General features: G+C 39.3%; 1 protein-coding gene across 19 annotated transcripts in view; it reads right to left on the bottom strand.

Annotated features, from left to right (window-relative positions):
• The window catches only part of HIVEP2 (HIVEP zinc finger 2), a 170,723-nt gene that overhangs the window by 50,174 nt on the left and 101,412 nt on the right, over positions 1-19,137 (bottom strand). For 5 of the 19 annotated variants that reach the window (XM_078383301.1, XM_078383302.1, XM_078383297.1 and 2 more), the window contains exons 2-3: positions 7,118-7,185; positions 5,913-6,245 (exon numbers count right to left, since the gene is read on the bottom strand). The exons of 2 other annotated variants lie outside the window; for them this stretch is intronic. The gene's annotated coding sequence lies outside the window, so the exon portion shown is untranslated. The remainder of the gene's footprint in view (positions 1-5,912; positions 6,246-7,117; positions 7,186-19,137) is intronic. 12 more of the 19 variants (XM_020813758.3, XM_078383299.1, XM_072995894.2 and 9 more) reach the window with 3 other exon arrangements.

Genomic DNA, 19,137 nt, shown 5'->3' with positions numbered 1-19,137 from the left:
TCTGAAAGATTCAATGCTATAATGTCTCCTTCAGACTACCCTTGTCTGTCTGCATTTCAGCTTGAAAATTAGGGGTCACAGTGCCAGAACGGTTTCAAGGACTGTCTCCAAATGAATACACAGAATATAAATGCATTGCTGACACTCATACTGTTTCTTCATTTTGAAAGCTAGAATATATGCCACAGAAACATACACAACTGATTGTTTTTCATTGAACTTATTAGACAGTTTTGTTATTATTTCATTCTAGGTTTCACAGAAATTGTATTAGAAAACACAGATGCATTAGTTTCTTTATCCTGGTATAATGCAGGCATAGTTAGCTATAGTTGTACTGAAATTAATCCAAGCAGGTTAAAACTGCATAATACACAATTTGTTTTTTTTAGCTTATGCTCAATAGGTGTAGGCTGATTACAAAAACTTCACAGTGAAAATACTGAATATTAAGGTCTGAATAAAAATACCAGTTCAGTATGGTACACTGAATGTCGGAGTGTTGGACTGCAACATGGAAGATCGCGGTTCAAATTCCCACTGACCTGAGTAACTCTTTGGTGACATTGGCCTGCTCACACTTTCTGGCCTGCCCTCACACCCAATGCTGTTGTGAATTTAAAACAGAGCCATTAATCTTCCTTTACTATTGGGGAAAAGGTGGGATCATAAATAATAGTGGCAGCACAGATTCCTTCAAAAATTCCCTTCGTATTTGAATGAAAGGCTGATGAAAAACCCATTCAAGTATTTTGAAGGATGCTGAATAAAACATGTGAATGGGGAACTCTTTAGCCCTGCTTCCTCCTCCCATGCGATTTCTGTTACCTCTTACATACAGAGAGCAATGTATCTGAAAAGGACAGCCTCCCATATCCATCCAAGATTTCTACACAGTTTGGAACACCACTGTTCTAACATCCCAGACTGCACAATAAGACTCCATGTACATTAGCACTTTCTAGTCTGGCATCCTCTAATGTAAAGAAACAACAGAATTGACAGAGGAAGTAGCCAGAACTAGTATACACTCCATCTTCACATGCACACTCAGTATGCAATTAAATACATAGGTCTACTGTCAGAATGCCAGGCAGTGATTAACATCATTCCCAGATGTGTGAAATGTGCTTAAGCATTATGATTATATTTGGCAGACCTGTTATGTTGTTCTGTCTTCTAGAAAGCAAAAAGTACTATGGAAAAGAGAATCAGGATTCCTACCCATGATTATGATGAGACTGCCAATACAATGCACAGAAAATGTACAAGGATTGAGAAAGCTAGTCAAGCTGAATACAGAGAACATCTGGGCAATGCGGCTGGATAGCTCAATGAATTAGAGTACAGTCGTGCCCCGCTGGACAATTACCGCGCTCTACGACGAATCCGCATTATGTCGACGTTTTTGTGATTGCTTTTGCCATCTCTAACTGCTGACCATGTTGGCCATTACTAATGGAAGTCCTGCAAAATCTAGAGGACCACACTATCTCTAGCCCGGGTTTATATGCATAAGGGGTTGATTGGACCATTTTGCTATGGCTGTTATTTTCTTTTCTTTTTTGGACAGTGCAAGAATGGTTGTAAAGTGTTTTACCTAAAGACCTGCATAGCCTCTATCCATAAACAGGTTATACTGCTTGGCATGGGCAAAGCCATTCAGAATGCACTGCAGTTTTACATCAAATCATGTGATAGTTGTAAGATTTTATTCTTCCCTCCCCCACCCCTGCCCACACAGAATTGTCCACCAGTAACACCTCACATGAAACAATCCTGAGCATATCAGGTCAAGAATTCACCTACAGTTTGACAATTTTTGTCATGTATTTATGCCAAATATATAAAGCAGTCCACAGACTTCTTGCTGGACATGATAAGTAGCATAAATATAGGGCAGGGAGAAATACTAGAATTACTATGCCATTTCATACATTCTCATTAATGGATGTATCTCTTATTCACCAGGCCTAATCATTCTGCAGCTACAAGTTCTTCATAGCTAACATTGAAATCAGACAACAAAGTCAAGACTTTTGAAACTTTTTGCACTGAATAATTGTTCCACAGCATTCTAAACCACCTGGCAAATATTAAACATCTACTTTCTTGGGAGCAGCAGCACATGTTATATCAGTACTGCCACCACCAAGCAGCACTGCCTAAATTAAGGCAATCAAAAATGTGCACCCTAAAATCTAACCACATGCATGTCTCTGACATTCAAGGAGAGGAAGAATGCCATTACTGGCCCACTCATGATCACGGATAGTTTTCTAAGGCTAAAAAGCTCTATCTGCCTAAACCTCAATTCACAGAAGGGCTGTAAACTCAAATGCTAATGAAAGCTGATTTTTTTTTTCAAATTCTGCTTTAAGGAAGAGGTGAAACTCTTTAATATGTTTCTCCAAGATAATGTGATTGCCACACTAGCCACACCTTGTAGTAATGCTGCAAGCTATCATCTCATTTCATTGATTTTCCTATTTAAGTCCCTTCTGTCATCTCTCCTTATGCTGCTTTCTGGGGAGCATGGACTGCATGCCTCAGAAGAATAGCCCCATGTGTTTGTTTACCTTTTGTCTCTCTATGTGTAGTGTTCACTCATTGGTACTACATGAACATATCCATTTTCTTAGAACACTGAATATTCTCAGAAGTGCTGGGAGAATAGGAGAGATACTGCCTCTGTTATCTTTTTCAGACAATTACCACAGAAGCACAGGACAGGATGTTATGCCTGGATAGGATGTTATCTTGCTTCCTCTCCAGGCGCTCCATTCTTTCCCCTCAGCATGCTCAGTCCTGCCTCTTCCCCACCCCATCCCCCATCCCACCTCATACTCAACCACTTGGCTAGACTTGAAGAATTAGTGGTAAAGATGGGTGGTCTTGACACATTACAGCATTTAGACTATCTAAAACAAGGAGAGGGAGCAAGCTTTGGGGTTTTACAGAGAACTTCACCAAACAGATGTTTCAGTTTAGGAAAAGATTTGGGGGGGGGGGTAATGTTATTGTTTCAGCCTGTGGTCTGCAGAATGTTTATTCTCTGAGGTCTTGTAAGGTAAGACTTTTAACTCTGAAAATGATATTTTGACATTTTTATGAGTTCTCTTTCACAAGGAAACGTTACACTGGAGATAACTGAGCTTCCCTTCTGTGCAGAAGTAGAAGGAGATACAAATATGTATGAATACTGAACCAGACTTTCCCAAACCACAACAGAGCATTAAAATAAGTCTAACAGATGTTGAATATGTTCTTGGGAAATCCGGAGGCACAGAAAAACACACAAGTGGGAAAGTAAGATTTCCTCATAGGTTTTAGCTCTATCTAATGCATCCACACAACTATTTCTAAAGTAATTCTTGCAAGTGACTGACATCTTTGTTTCAACATTTCCTGCTAATATAATTCTAATTAAAAGGTTACACTGAATACATTTTCCAAATGGCAATATTTTATGTTCAATACCTAATTTGTGATGCTCCGGCCTAACTGACCTCTAAAGCAATACATTCTGATAAGTTCAAGATTGAAACATATCAGGGCAGGTACATCCACCTAGTTGCCAGTTATAATTAATCACCTTTTGTCCTTTTTAAGGAGAAAGGCAAGGTAAAAATATTTTAAATAAAATGATAAATAAAAGAAGTGATCCCCCGATAAACCATAGTCACTGTAACAACTTGAAGTCATGTTGCCTCCCTCCTGCAACAATAGCCAATCATGCTGCCTCTTCCAAGCCGTGCTGGAACATCATCCTTATTCTTTGGTGTTGCCACTGTGAAATTTTGTGGCCCAGCTCTGGAACATTGCATTAACAGCATTCAGAAGTGATGCATTTAAGACTGAAAATGTTTCTTTGCATAACCTGTGGAACTGTCCTGAAGAGAGAGGCTATAATTCTATTGCCGTGTCACACATACAGAAGCTAACCAGGTAACATTCAGTTACTTCTAGCTGGCAATTAAAAAGTTGCTGCTAGGATTCTCAGAAGCGCCCATGCCCACCAGCATACAGTCATGTGAAAAAGAAAGTACACTGTCTTTGAATGCTATGGTTTTATATATCAGGACATAATAAAAATCATCTAGTCCTTAGCAGGCTTCTCCATTTTGGCTTCATTTTTGTTAAATAAATCATGACATGGTGTAACATGTTATGTATTGTTTTTCATCTGAGGTTGTATTTACCTAATTTTCAGATTTGCTAAAGACCATATTATTTTTATTATTTCCTGCTACATAAGACCATAGAATGAAAAGAGTGTGCACTTTTTATCCCATGACTGCATATGAGTGTTTCCCCAACATGAAGTTATGCCCCAGTATTATGCACCAATACGAAAGAAGAGAAGTTAGCACTACATTCAGTCTTCGAAGTATTAGTTACATTCAGGCATTCTTAAAGAATATGTTCTCCCTGCATGATAAGAGGATGCATGAAGTGATTCAGATTTCTTAAAAGAACTCAAATACATAAAGTCTCAGAAGTCTTTCATTAATGTCTTTCATTATATCCTTCAAATGCCATATCATAGACATATTATTTATCATTGTAAAATAACATTCCACATTCGACGGCTTTGGAAAAAAATGGGGGAGGAACCCTGTTTTTCCCCCCAATTTTTCTGGATGTTTTTCAAGGCCTTCCCATCTCTACATGTGGACAATGCACCTACTTTATTAGGATTGCTGTGACACCTGAACACGCTTGTAAGAACCCCAACAGTTCCCCTCTTTAAGACATCTGTGGCTCACACAATTTGATTCCACATTAGAAATAATTCAGGCCTTTTGCTTCAAAAATCACCCCTAGCTTGATATATAACTCAAGCAGTTTTGGGTGGGATCAGACTGTTAAACAGAATGTTTAAGGTTTAGATGTGAAGACTCATATTTATGATTCTTTCTTTGGCAACTATCAGAAATGATAGATTCTATAATAGCTAAAGTGTCAGAAACTGATTGTTTTGTCATCAGTTTTTAAACATATCAAAAGTAATGCACATTGAGCTAATTTATGTACATAAACAGTCAAAAAGAATGATAGGAACTAACAACTTCACATTCAGAACTTAGATGATCCATATATTTTGAAAGTTCAATGGACTATAGATCAAGCTATATGTGTCTCACAGCCCCACTGCTCCTGGACTAATGTTTATGTTTTCCAGCTGTTCGTTTTTTAAAGCCTTTGCTAAATTACAAGATAAATTATAATTGTAAGCAGAATTAACACTAGAAAGAGACTTCAGCCAGTTCAGACCTTACAGGAAACCATGGTGAACTGTAGCAACTCTCAAACTTCTGTCCTCTTTCCTCTCCTCTTGGTTTTCAGAAAAGAAGGTCATAAGTATCTGCTTCTTGTTTTAAAAGAAATAACTTTCCTCAGGACACCAAAGTTGGAGAAGCAACATTTTGTTTCAATGCTAGTTAATTAAACAATTCCAGCTCTGAAACCAAAATCTGTGATGCAAACTTGTTTGAACTAAACAAACTGTAGTTCCTCAAATTTGGAAGCTGAACTTTGAAGTGGAAGTTTTCCATCTCCTCAGAAAGAGGAAAGAAAGGAAAGGAGAAGAAGTATGTAAGCCCAAAACTTGCTGCAAATAATTCATACTGGCTTTCTGCAATGGGGGGGGGGGGGAGAGACAGATAACCACATTAGGGCTTGTCCAGACTAAACATTTATTTCTCCTCACTTGGTTGCTGTCACTTGACTATGGATCATTCTGGAATTTTTGTCCACATTCTTAAAACCCTACTTCTCTTTTAAGAAATCTATATCACTTCAAGAAACTGTTCAAAATATTTCAAAAATCCTTTAAAAACACTTAAAATGATCTTCTGTGCTCTCTTGTCTTCTCTCTCTGTTTATAGTGGATTAGTGCTAAAAGATACCTTGGCAGCAGCCATCCTCTGTTAAGAGAGGAGGGAGGACAAGAGAATATGACAGGAAAGTTCCTTCTGGAAACTGGTGCTCTGCTCCAAAGCAGTGGGTGAAAAAACAGAGAGGTTGGCTGGTACTGCTGCTGACTTGGACCTTTTGTTTCCTACCAGCTGGGAGGGACAGCCAGTTTCTAGTTGCTATTTCCTCAGGGGTTGTTGAATCATCACTGCTGCTTCCTATGGAGAGATGACCATGGGGTTCCCCCTTTCAGTGTGTGAGCACAGATTCACTCAGTAGCAGACTTGGCAGAGGAAATCCAGTTCTGCCACCAACCTTGGGCTTCTCTGAGAGAGAGAGAGACAGACAGACAGACAGACAGAGAGGGAGAGAGGGAGAGAGAGAGGGAGAGATTAGAACTAAAATGGGGAGGTGATGGGAGCCCTTGGCAGCATCATTCCCTTCTTCCACTTCTTGAAATCAACCATTTAAACAGCTCTTTCATGAACTGGTTAGGTAACCCTTCAAAATTATCTTCTTTGCTAAATTTTTGTTCATGTATATCTTTAGTAGATTAGCACCAAAATGGAAAAGTTATAACCAAAGAAGCTCTTGCCAACTGAACTCCGCCCAGTGCAGAGTGAAACACCAGAGGGAGAAACCCTCTTGCAGGAGGTGGTTAGAAGAAACACAAAAAGCCCAGGTATTTGTCACACTTTGTCACTGTTGGTACCTTGCATTATCTGGACAGCATGAAAAATACTTGTATCATCAGAGCACAAGAAATGGGGAAAGTGCTTGTTGTGGACCAGACCCAAATTTACTGTAGGAAAACTATATCCTTATGACAAATAAAACCTGTTGGACTTTAAAGTAGTATTTGTTCTATGAAGATTCTCAGTCGTCCAGGTGTGGTTATCTGATTCAACTTCCAGATAAGAAACTTTGTTGTTTATAAGTTTCTGTTGCACTTTTCTTGTATGAGAGAATTTTTTTCAAATTTCATTTTTGTTTATGAAGGAAATAAGCCAACGACCAGAACCTCAACATGCAAAAACAAGACTAACAAAGAGTCCTATAGCATCTTGAAGACTAGCAGACTAGTTTTACTTGTTGCAAGCTTTTGTGGACTGTAGTCTACTTCTTAAGATGCAGAACTAAGACCTTCTGAGCGCAGCTTTATTTTAAAAACTGGAAACACCATGTAGCAGTTTCTTACCTGTGGTCCTCAGCAAGATTGTTTGGTTCATCAATCCAGTTAAAATGGCTCTTTAGAATCTTCTGCACCTATTTTAGGGAACAAATTTAAGGGAAACTTCAGCAACTACAGCAATATAATCCTCATTTATTTTTAACACAGTGTAATTTACATGACTCAATTAAAGATGTTATGTACTTTGTTGTTGGCTCCCAGGTGTAGGATTATTTCAAATCAATAAAGAGAAAGTAGAAGTTTTCCAATTAAACACAGGTATTGCAATGCAAAACAGGCATGAAAGCCAGATATGGATGTCTCCTTTGGAATTATGGCTGAAGGTCTTCAACCCTAATGTTTATAGGAGAAAATAGCAAAGGAATGATGTTCAAAACTAATCATCCATGTATGCATTTTATAAAATAATAATCACGTGCTGCCAATTCAATTCTGACTTATGGTAACCCCTTTCGGATTTTCCAGGTAGAGAACACAGAGAAATGATTTACCATTTCCTTCTTCTGAGGGCATCATGGGACTGCACAGATTGCCCAAGGCTACATAGGCTGGCTCTAGAAAAAAATGTACAGTGCAAAAAATGCCCTAAAGTTACAGTATTTTTGGAAAACCAGGAGGTGACTAGGAGGCAGGTTAAGTATGTTGTAAAACAGGGGTGGGTACCGGTGGCCCTCCAGATGTTTTCTCAGCTCCCATAATCTTTCACCACTGACTATGCTGGCCAGGGCTGATGAGAGTTTGCATCTACCATGTGAAGGTCATGAATTCCTTATCCCTCACGTAAAGAAAGCCTATTTGTAAGAAGTCAAAGCCTCACCATTTTCACCAGCAAGGGTCAAACAGCTACAACTCAACTATTGATCAGATGATTAGCAGCTGCAAAGTGTTTGTGGCGCTTTTCAGGACAACCTGACAGCTGCTACCTGTAGCATTAGGATCTGGCTCCTTTAATTGTCTAAAAATAGTAATGCAATAATTGCTTTAGGGAATTAATCAACTAAATAAATAATGGAATGGTATATGTTCACTTGGTATGTAATATTTTCTTAGCAGTAGAGATATGGAAAATTTATATTTTAAGAGTCGAACTCCCAGAATACTCCAGCTCGTAATCTGGGAAGTTATAATCCAAGAAAGAAAATTTTCCATACCTCTGCCTAATGCCACAAGTAGCAATGCAGATGCAGTGTAAACTCTTCCCCTGAAATTTAAGATTATTATCCTGCTTTGCTCATTCTTTTAAGTTTTGTGTTGTTTTTTTTAATTGCTTAACTGTTTAGAAGTCTCACATTCCTCCTGTTGTTCTCAAAATGGCCTCTTTTGGAAAAAATTCCATTTTGGCATAGTATTAATTGCCTTCCAAGTAGTTGCTATAGCAAACTGCAACATTACATTCACTGTGCTTGCAAAAGCTCAAAAAGAAAAAAACAACAACAACCCCACCCCCGTGGTACTTAAGTAGGCTTTTTTTAAATAATATCATCTTATATGGGTGTGTTCCATGTGTATATTAAGATCTTTACATCCATAAAAAAGAATTTACAATACAGAAGAACTTTTTATATAAAATGTCTTTTAGACCCCATATTCTCCCTTTTAAACTACGGTTAACTACAAAACTTGCAGCTAGCTTACTACTCTGAAAGACTGAATTGATAAATTGTGGCATTTGGCCACTAGATGAACTCTTACATTATGTAAGAACAAAGAAATGCAGCAGAAGGAAACTGGAATATATTCTCAAAGGCTTTCACTGCCAGGATCTTATGGTGGTTGTAGGACCTAAACAGCCTGAAAAACCTACAACAACCATTGAAACTGGAATACTTCTATTGAATACTGTGAAAGCAGTAAGGTAAAGGTAAAGAATCCCCTTGATAATTTTTGTCCAGTCGTGTTCGACTCTAGGGGTCATCCCCGTTTCCAAGCCATAGAGCCAGCGTTTGTCCGAAGACAATCTTCCGTGGTCACAAGGCCAGTGCGACTTAGACACGGAACGCTGTTACCTTCCCACCGAAGTGGTCCCTATTTATCTACTTGCATTTGCATGCTTTCAAACCGTTAGGTTGGCGGGAGCTGGGACAAGCGACGGGAGCTCACTCTGTCGCGTGGATTCGATCTTACGACTGCTTGGTCTTCTGACCCTGCAGCACAGGCTTCTGCAGTTTGGCCCGCAGCACCACCACGTCCATGTGGAAGCAGTATTACATCCATATTATTGTTGTTGTTGTTGTTGTTTTACTCTATATATCACAGTCTATATTCTGTCATAATCCTATTATTTTGAGTCATAAGATAAAAAATATTTAGGAATACTACATTAATAACTAATTATCTACATTAATCTTCATCTAGACAGATAAGAAAAAATACATTGCCAGATTTCTGGGGCATTTTCTAGTTCAAAGAAAATTCAGAAAACAAAATATACAGAAATTAATATAGACAGAAATTTAACATAAATAAAAAGAAATATCAAACGATATGTGTTTCAATAGCTCCAAGGTCTGTTAACACTATTAAATCCTCTCAGAACACCATATACACAAGTGAAATGCAGAGACCTGATTATCACCAGGTCATATCAGAAATCACAAATCTATACAAAAATTATAAATAATATTATAACACCTCTTGCTAGTCTTTGGTACTGATTTAGTGTTTATTTTATTATGCTCTTGTAAAGCATAATAAAAATTGTTGTAAAGCGTAATATTATTTCTAAATTAATTGCAATTAAAATTTTTAACTGTGTGTGCTGAATTATATTTTTATTTGTTACATGTTTACACTGTTACATGTTTACACTGTGAAAATAAATAAATAAATGAATAAATAAAAGAAAGAATGAAAGAAAGAAAGAAAGAACGAAAGAAAGAATGAAAGAAAGAAAGCCACTAAAAAAACTGAGAAAACATGTTTGGCATCCTTTTTAGATTTGTAAACTATTATTATTCATATTACTATTTATATATTTTATTATTGTTCATATTTTGGATTTCTAATTTGACCTGGTGACATCTGGGGTACTATTGTGCAGCAGTTTTTTACGGTGGCTGCTATGAGAGGCTTTAGGTTTGGTTAAGAACAACTGGGAGATACTAGAATATATATTTGTTCTGAAGTTGTTGTAAGCAGAGACATTATATTTTGAAGGGATGGAGCTTCTATTTTTTGAAGATGGTTCACATATCTTTGGTAAGCACTTTCATTAATCTTGTTCAGTGATCCACCACATAATCAGAAGCTATGATTGGAAAGCAAGAGGGAGAAAGATGCAAAAAAAAAAAAAAGTACAGATTCTTTGTCATCTGCAGGGGGTGACAATAAAATGAAGGCATGGCCATTATCTGTTCTAAGACAAGAAGGGACAGATAGATTTAGAATGCTCTGGAAATGCAAAATGAACTAAAACGGACTTGAGATAATGAGCAAAAGTGAGTTACAAGCTTTGGAGTTCCTGGTTGCACATATACTCAAGTTCATTTCCAATGGTATTTTTAAAAAAGAGAGAATATAGAGACATCCCAGCTGCTCTATGAAAACCCAGATAGGTTGTGGATACTCATTTCGTTCAAACTGGTAGAAATGAAACAGTACAGAAGCGTTCTCCCCACTCAATGTGATTATGAGAGGTTTGGGCAGTTGATGCACTTCAGAACTTCCTTGCCTTTTTTGTCCAAAACTTTGTACAAAATGTAACATTTTGGGTTCTGCTGCACAACATTCAAGTTTTTTCATCTACCATACAAGTCAAAACATTGCGTATGCATTTCAATATACAGTAGTCATTGTGCTGCTGTATCTTTGCAAGGCATGAACTTCACGTGACTAGCTCCCACACGCAAATTAATTTCAGTTTGAACCTGAGGAGTCTTAATCAGTCCTTCCTTCTGGTTTCCTCTCTAAATGAAGGAAACACAGCAAAGCATGAGGTAGAAACAGAGCAGAAAGAGGATATTTCCAATAAAGATGTAACTTTATGGGAATAAAAGTCAACATTTTAAAAATAAAGCAGGTATGGGAACCCATTTCTCCCTCCTTTTAGTGTTTTCTGTTTGCAGCAAAGAAACAAGCAAGTTCATTCCTAACCAATAATGTAAACAATGGTTTTTATATAAGAATGTATGTTGTTACATCACACCCTAGCAGATTACCACTTTATTTTACAATTTTCTAATAACTTTATTTTGTACAGAGCCAAAATAGAAAAAGAAAAAGAAAAAGAAAACCTCTAGCATCCTCCTGGAAACAGTAGACTATTTAGAGCAGGCTCATTCCACATCAGAGCTGGTATAGTTCAGTAAGGTCATGGTCACACAAGCCAGATGGTGCCTTCCTATCCCCCACTGAGTTCGTCTCATAAATTTGTGGTCACATGATGCACAGCCATTAGCAAATCATTTACCTGGTGAGCATGCTAATGGTAAACAATTTCTCACTTGGCCAGAGGCTTCTTCTTCTTTCGTTGCAGATCTTTTTTAAAAAAAATGTTGTGTTGCTGCGTGTTTGAACAGTTGTATTGCAACTTTTTTGAACTACTGTCAGTGTGCATGTCCTTTTAAACGGTTTTTATTTTTACATTTAGTTTGGGCCGCGGGGGGGGCAGCCCTAGCCGTCCTCCGCAACCCCGCTCCAAGCGCGCTTACCGGCAGCTGTGATCTCAGACAGCAGAGGCTGCCAGCTTCGACTCCGGTGGCTTTATGGGGCCAGGAGGGGGTCCACCTATTGACGGGGATGGCGCAATGCAGTCACGCAGCCCCCCTGTCCCCTCCCCTCCCACTCCTTCCTTCCCTCTCTCCCCCTCTACTGTTGTGACATGCCCCGGCCACATTCTGGCCACAAGTGCCAGCAGTGTAACTTGAAACTTTGGAATTTCTTTAAACATACAAAATTGCACTGGGCCGCATTACGAGCTGACCTGGGGCTGCATGCGGCCCTCGGGCCGCGGGTTGGACAAGCCTGGTCTAGGTGCTTATTGAATTTGAAAGAAATGACTCAGTAACCCCGAAGCACACTGGGACACACGTCCTGAAATGAATACCATGTGACCACAAAGCACGACAGGAACAGAAGTCCCATAACCACAGAGAGAAATTCTGCTGATGTGACCATGACTGGAGTTGGAGTGCCAGGAGTTACAATTTCAAGTTCCCATTGTGTTTCGGAGAGTGCTCAGCTGAGATTACTCAGGATACGTGTGGGTGGTAGGTTTACACACTCTGTCTCCTATGTGGCTTATGCTACACAGCCCCAGCACACCACCAGAAGAAGGGATTGGTAAAGCACTTCTGAATACTTTATACTGCAAAAACAATATAATTAACACAATTACTTAACTAATAAGGTATTCCACATCAAGAAGAAATTACAGATAAAAACTGTGTTTTAAAAATCGCCAGCACTGGATCTAGAATACCTTTCTTCACCTGACTCCCTCCATATGATTAATTGAGCTGCAACCCACTTTGCCAATTGTTAGGCAAGATACAAATTTCAGTCCAAAACACTTTAAGGGAAGCAGGGGTGGAGGGGAGACTGTGCTAAGATATTTTAGGGTCCTGTCTAATGGTAGTCCAGAAAGATCACATTCCACCAGAAATTGAAACTAAGCATAGGTATTGGATACTGTACTAATCTGTATTTCTATAAATCTCTAAAGGAGATATCCCTCTCTGGAACAGATCTGAGAAGGAGGTCCTAGTTGGGATTGTAGGGGGAAAGTGGCATTTTTTTTCTCACCAGATGTGTCCCTTCCACTGGCAGAAAGACATCACTGGATACAAATCATGAAGTCTGATACGGGTTTCAGCGGCTTCAGCTATGAAGCACTTGCCCATTACTACTGGAAGAATAACAGTACAGTTTTAGCAAAAGCTTATCAGTGGTTCACCATCCATGGAATTTTACAACTGTTTAGAACCTTCCCCCTGCAGTTATATGTGGGATCAGACAGAAACTCTTGCTTTCCACCATTCATATTTACTTGCTTGTACATAGAATCATGCCAGTCTTGATTTTATTTCTATTGAAGTAAAATGTTTCATTCAAAGCAAAATTTTGTAAATCCTGTTACACAACTATTTAATACAAAATACGCTACAAACACTCTATAAATAAACCCTTTTCTCTGTCTAGAGCACCAGTTTGGTGCTGCTTATAATGCCAGTTGTTTTACTCTGGCCAAAGGCTAGATTAGAAAGTGCACATCCTCCTAACCACAAACGTCTGTGCAAATAACAATTTAGATACCACCAGCTGGGATTCATGCCCTAACTAACCAAGCTGATGTGCAAAGACAGTAGGATAGCTAAAGCTACATCCACTTCCATAAAGGAAGGAGGAGCAACAGCAGAGAGTAAAACACACTGGAGAAGAGGCAAAACCTCAAATTGATGACTTACTGTTGCACACCAACAGCAAAAAATATCCCCCAAAATAGAGATTTATTATTTTACATAAACTGTTAACTTTGTTTCAGTACCAAGAATCTTCCTGAAAAGACCAAGAAACTTAAGACACACAGAATAAAAACTGAAGTGAATACAAAATACAGTGGTGCCCCGCCAGACACTTACCCCGGTAAACAACGAAATCGCTTGACAATGGCTTTTTTCGATCGCTATTGCGATTGCAAAACAATGGTTCCTATGGGGGAAATCCGCTTTACGTTGATTAGGTCCTTGCTTTGTGAACTCTTTGTTCTCTTCGCAAAATGGCTGTTTTCCAGACAGAAGCTTCAGAAGACAGCAATTTTAAACAGCTGATCGGCAATTCTCTATGGGCGATCTTCGCTGCACAATGAGATATTTCCCCATTGGAATGCATTAATGGGCTTCCAATGCATTCCAATGGGATTTTTTTCGCATGATGACGATTTCGCTGTACAGCGATTTTAAAGGAACGGATTATCGTCGTAATGCGGGGCACCACTGTACGAGCACAAATCAGTAATATCTGCTTTCAGATAATATTCTCCACACAAGTAAAAATGCTAATAACAAATCTTGCATCAGCATATGTGAAAAAATATGCATAATGTCATTAATTCATAGCACCTATGGCTTCTAAGATATTGAAAAAGGAGAAACAACACTATAGTGAAAAGACTGGGGATGGAAGGACACTTGCCATCCCACCCCTCTAGTTCTAGGACCGTGCAGAGCCATTTGGAAGAGAAGATAGACATTGTCAGGGCTCTCATCTGTGCCCCAGCACAGAAGTCCCTATAAATGATCCCCAAATGACAGCTTTGCTTCTGTGTCATTTCCAAATTATGTGCAATTCCATATATGCAGTCCCACTCACTAGTGAGATGGAGAGTCAACATTAAGGGGATTGCATTTAAGAGATTGTCATCAGCCCATTTGTCTTTCCAGTGGGATTTCTTCAGAGCCACATGCTTGGGCAATGAGATCTGCATGTTAAGCCCATGTTTACCTCCTGATGATTAATCTCAAAACAAAGCAACCCAACATGTACAATACAGATGAGGGGAAAATTTATGCTAAGACTGATGCCCTTCCACTTCAAGTAGCATTGTTTCTAAAACAAGCCATCTAGTTTGACCCCCAACTAAACTTGTAAGAAAAAAAGAGCCTTCTGGGCCACAGTGCCAAAATTGTAAGATTCTGCACTGAGACCCACTGAACTTTTTCCCCCAGTATGACTGCTTAGATTTAACTGAGATATGCTGGGTATAAGTTGCCTTCAAGCTACCACTGCTGCCCATAAACTAGAGGAGCTTGTCCTAGCATAGTTGCTCTGTACCACCATTAACAGCAAGGGAGAGGTACTGGCAATGACTGGGAGGAGGAATCATCAAACAGGCCAGGCACTCTCTTGCAGGCAGGCAGGAAAACAGGAAGAGGAAGCAAAAGTAGATGAAAGAAAGAGAAGGGGAAATCAGATCACAAGAGAGCCTTGGATGGATGAATAGAACCCACATCTAGCAACTTTCCTCAGTCATTTGGAAGCATTCAAGGCAGCCATTAATCAACAAGGGGAGAAGAAACTGATGGGCAAGGTTTGCTTTCTCCACAACAGACTCCATTTTATAGTACCTTCCCTGAGGTGACACGACAGCAGTACAATATTCCATCAAGTACACACACACATTGTGTAAATATCTATTTGATTTAACTTATTTTTGACTCTCTGTCCTATTGTATTGGTGTTACTGTATGTTGCTTTGATTATTTCTACAGAAGGAGGAAATATGTGAATGCTAAGTTCAAAAAGCATCATTTTTTGGATCTCTGTGGCATGTTTTTCCCTCACCAAATCTGGCACTAATCAACACTGGCTTTAGAGGTGGCTAGAAGAACAGAGCATCTTGGACCTCCTCCTAAAATGAACAAGCCAGGGCAGACTGAAGAAGGTAAAACAGCTGGCTAAAGGCTTACATCGATTTCCTTGATCCTCTGCTGTTTCCACCAAAAAAGTTGGTGGCCACAACAGGATACCTATGTTCACAACAAAGCATCTTTTCCTCCACCTTTTCAAAATCATGTCGTCTTCAGAAATGTGCACCTGTTTCTTCAGGTGTCGCGCTCCACAGGAATTTAGTGCTCAGTATGATACCCAGTATACTATTGTCCTGATTTGAGGAGGAAAGTGCCTGCGTGACAGTATAGGAGACAGTCTCTGTGAAGGTTATGAAAGGCAAATCCAAGGCCAACCTAAGTCAGTATACAAAGGAGACAGAGCAAGAGTTGGAGAACAAGCAAAAATACAACCATCGTTCAAGACACAGTCAATCCATAGATCACTACCACAGGATGCAAAAATCCAAACAGAAGGCACTCAGGAAGCAGGCCAGATCAAGTTGACAGGAAATTAGGCAAGGAGACAAGGAATGCTGAAAGTCAAGGGACAAGGAAAAAGATGGGTAAATCAAAACAGTTATTTTCAACAACTAGGCTTGGGTTTGTTCTACATACAGTATTTATCTAGTAGTGGTAGAGGCAATGCCATAATTGCAGCTAGTCAGTTGACTTCTCTAATGGATACGTCTTTAATGGAGCCACATACTTCCCCTCAAAGTCCTGTAATTTGATTTGCCTTTTTGTCTCTGGGTATTATTCCTGGTTTCTAGAAAGTCCAGGCTCTTCTTCCTGTGCTGCTGAGGAAGGGGCCCGAGCTGAGGCCTTCAGCTCTTCAGTTCCAATTCCTCCAGCTGAGGCATGTCATCCTAGCCTTCATTTTTCAAGCAAAATTATGCCCAGGTATGACACACCAGTTATCCCCATTCAAGAGGATCAACAAAGGTATCTAACTTGTGAAGTGACCACATAGTAGCAGTTTCTATACACGATAACAGGAAGACTTCATTATCCCTCGTTTTACTTCAATGTGTGTATATGTTTTTGTTTGATTTATTTCAATTTGGGTTGTGCTCGAATATGGCTTTTCCTCAAGAGAAAATACCTCTGGCCATGAAAGTGGAGGGTACTCAGGTTTCACTAAACTCCTCTGCCTATCACCACAACCTGTTCCAAAACTGGGGAAGCCTCCAAAATGCTATGAGGCGTACATGGACAGCTGTAGGACATGTATTGGTAAAAACAAAATACAGTGGCTTCTGGGAGCATTTCCTGCTAAAGCAAAGCAACACTGGATACAACCCAATACCAAGAGCTCAAAGATCTGAGAGCCAGACTACAGCTTCAGTGCATATTGTCCTCAGCAGAGAGTTGAAGAGCATTAATGGACCACCTGTGGCACAGGTTGACTGCATTATCTTAGGCACACTCAATTTTCTACCATGCTGAAGGGGGATAACAACGACCTATCCAGCAAGATTGTTGAAAAGTGAACACAATAAGACAGTGAAGCAGTTTGCAAATTAAAGCCACTTGCCACTGCCAATCTTTTAATCCATCTTTCCCTTTGATGACAGATAAGTCAGAAATTACTGGGTGGGAGGAAACTGAAGTAGGAGAGGCCTTTGCAGATGTCAAGAGAAGCAGCTGTGAAGCACTAGGTGCCTTATAAGTTCTTAACAAGCATACAGAATAGGGCCGGGGAAAATGACTCACAGGAAAGGCTTGTCCTTGTAGGCTCTGTGTGTGAGCCTGAGCCACCTCACAGTAACTTGCAGGAGTGCTGCTGGGCCTTCACAGTCAGAAACAAATGCTAACCTGCCCTCGGGAGCTGGCAGTCAGCCAGAGAGGGGGAACACCAGCCAGGAAGAGAGATGCCCTGGAACAACAGAATCTGTCGCCATGGAAAATCTGCAAATTCCTCAGTACTAACCTTTCCTCCCTGCAGACAATTGTGTTGCTAGGCACAGGAGGAATTATCCGAAAATAACATGCAGACTTTATGCCTTTGCAGATCATTGTGTCCATTCTTTATTTCCTACATAGCCAGAAAAAGACTGAATCATACTTTGGTGTATATTTGAGCAACTGGTGCATACCCCTATTTTAAAAGTCATTCAATGTGAAGAATTCAACCTGTAAAAAATGTAGAGTGCAGTCAAATCGGAGTTCTAAATCTATCAATATTCATGTGTTGTCCCATTTATTCTTACACAAACATTTCGGACAGGCCTGATATGAAACTTCTTACACTGTATTTTATAAAGCCCAAGTTCATATAAAGGATACAGCATTGCAGATGCTTAGTTTTTAGACTCATCTAGGCAGAAAGGACAACTCCTATTTAACAAGTCAGTAATGTGGCTGTTACAGATGTGAAATATGAGATGGGGAACAGAAATCAATAGAATCCATGGATTAGGAAAAGATAATGATAATACAGTGGTGCCTCGCTAGACGATGATAATACGTTCCACTGAAATCGCTGATTAGCGAAACCATCGTGTAGTGAAAAGCATTTCCCCATTGGAATGCATTGAAACCTGTTTAATGCATTCCAATGGGGAAGAATCATCGTTGTCTAGCGAAGATTGGCCATAGGAAAGCCGCTTTGCGAACCGCCGATCAGCTGTTTAAATAGCTGTCTTGCGAAGCTTAGGTCCCGAAAACACCCATTTTGGGAGCTGTCAAAATCATTGTCTAGTGAAAATTGGTTTGCAAAGCAGGGACCAAACATTGTCCAGTGAAATTCCCCCATAGGAATCACTGTTTTGCGAATCGCTATAGCAATCGCAAAAAGTCAATGTCTAGCGAAAAACCTGTCATGCGGGGTAACTGTCTAGCGAGGCACCACTGCATAATCTTAGAACTGCAGAGCTGGAAGGGATGAAAGAAAGAAAGAAAGAAAGAAAGAAAGAAAGAAAGAAAGAAAGAAAGAAAGAAAGAAAGAAAGAAAGAAAGAAAGAAAGAAAGAAAGAAAGAAAGAAAGAAAGAAAGTATAGTTTATGCAGAAAAGAAGTATATTCTATGTAGAATAGTTGAAGATACAAGGTGTATTTCTGTATATCACAACTGATTATAAAAATCAACGAGTTTTAAAAACAAACAAACATGGAAACAACTGGTACAGCGATCCATAGATTAATATAAGTACAAAACCCTCTCTTATTATGTCTTTAAATATCAGACTGATTTATGGAAATATATTCAGAGGTGCACAAAGACTTAAATGTTCAATAAACCTTAATTTTCCTAAACTATCATTGAAACATTTATCTCTTTTATCACACCTGGAATGAAATAAACACTGAAATCAGCCACTGCCTATGGGAATTTTCCAGCTGCCATTTTTATACTTCCGTGTGTTGCATGCCTAAAATGAAAACTGGGAATATGCACAAGCACCAAAATTTAGATTCAAAATCTGAAAGTACAGTTCTTTGGATTCAGAATTCTGAATTTTAAAAATTCAGAATTTCTCTATATCCTGAACTCTGTTATAGTCAATATGAATACTATAAAGGCATTATTATCCCTTTGGAAAAAACCACAAGCAGGCAAAACATTTTTAAGGATTTCCCTATGTCCTCCTTCCCAGAGATTGTGCCAAACAAAGAGTACACACCAACAGTCAACAGTGCCAAGTTATTAGGACATGGGCCTACTGATGAAACCCAGAACACTGGGAATGCCAGCAGGAAA

The sequence above is a fragment of the Pogona vitticeps genome, chromosome 1 (genome assembly GCF_051106095.1).
Source record: "Pogona vitticeps strain Pit_001003342236 chromosome 1, PviZW2.1, whole genome shotgun sequence".
NCBI lineage: Eukaryota > Metazoa > Chordata > Lepidosauria > Squamata > Agamidae > Pogona > Pogona vitticeps.
Note: the sequence above shows the minus strand (reverse complement) of the source record. Positions and strands in the feature narration are given on the sequence as shown.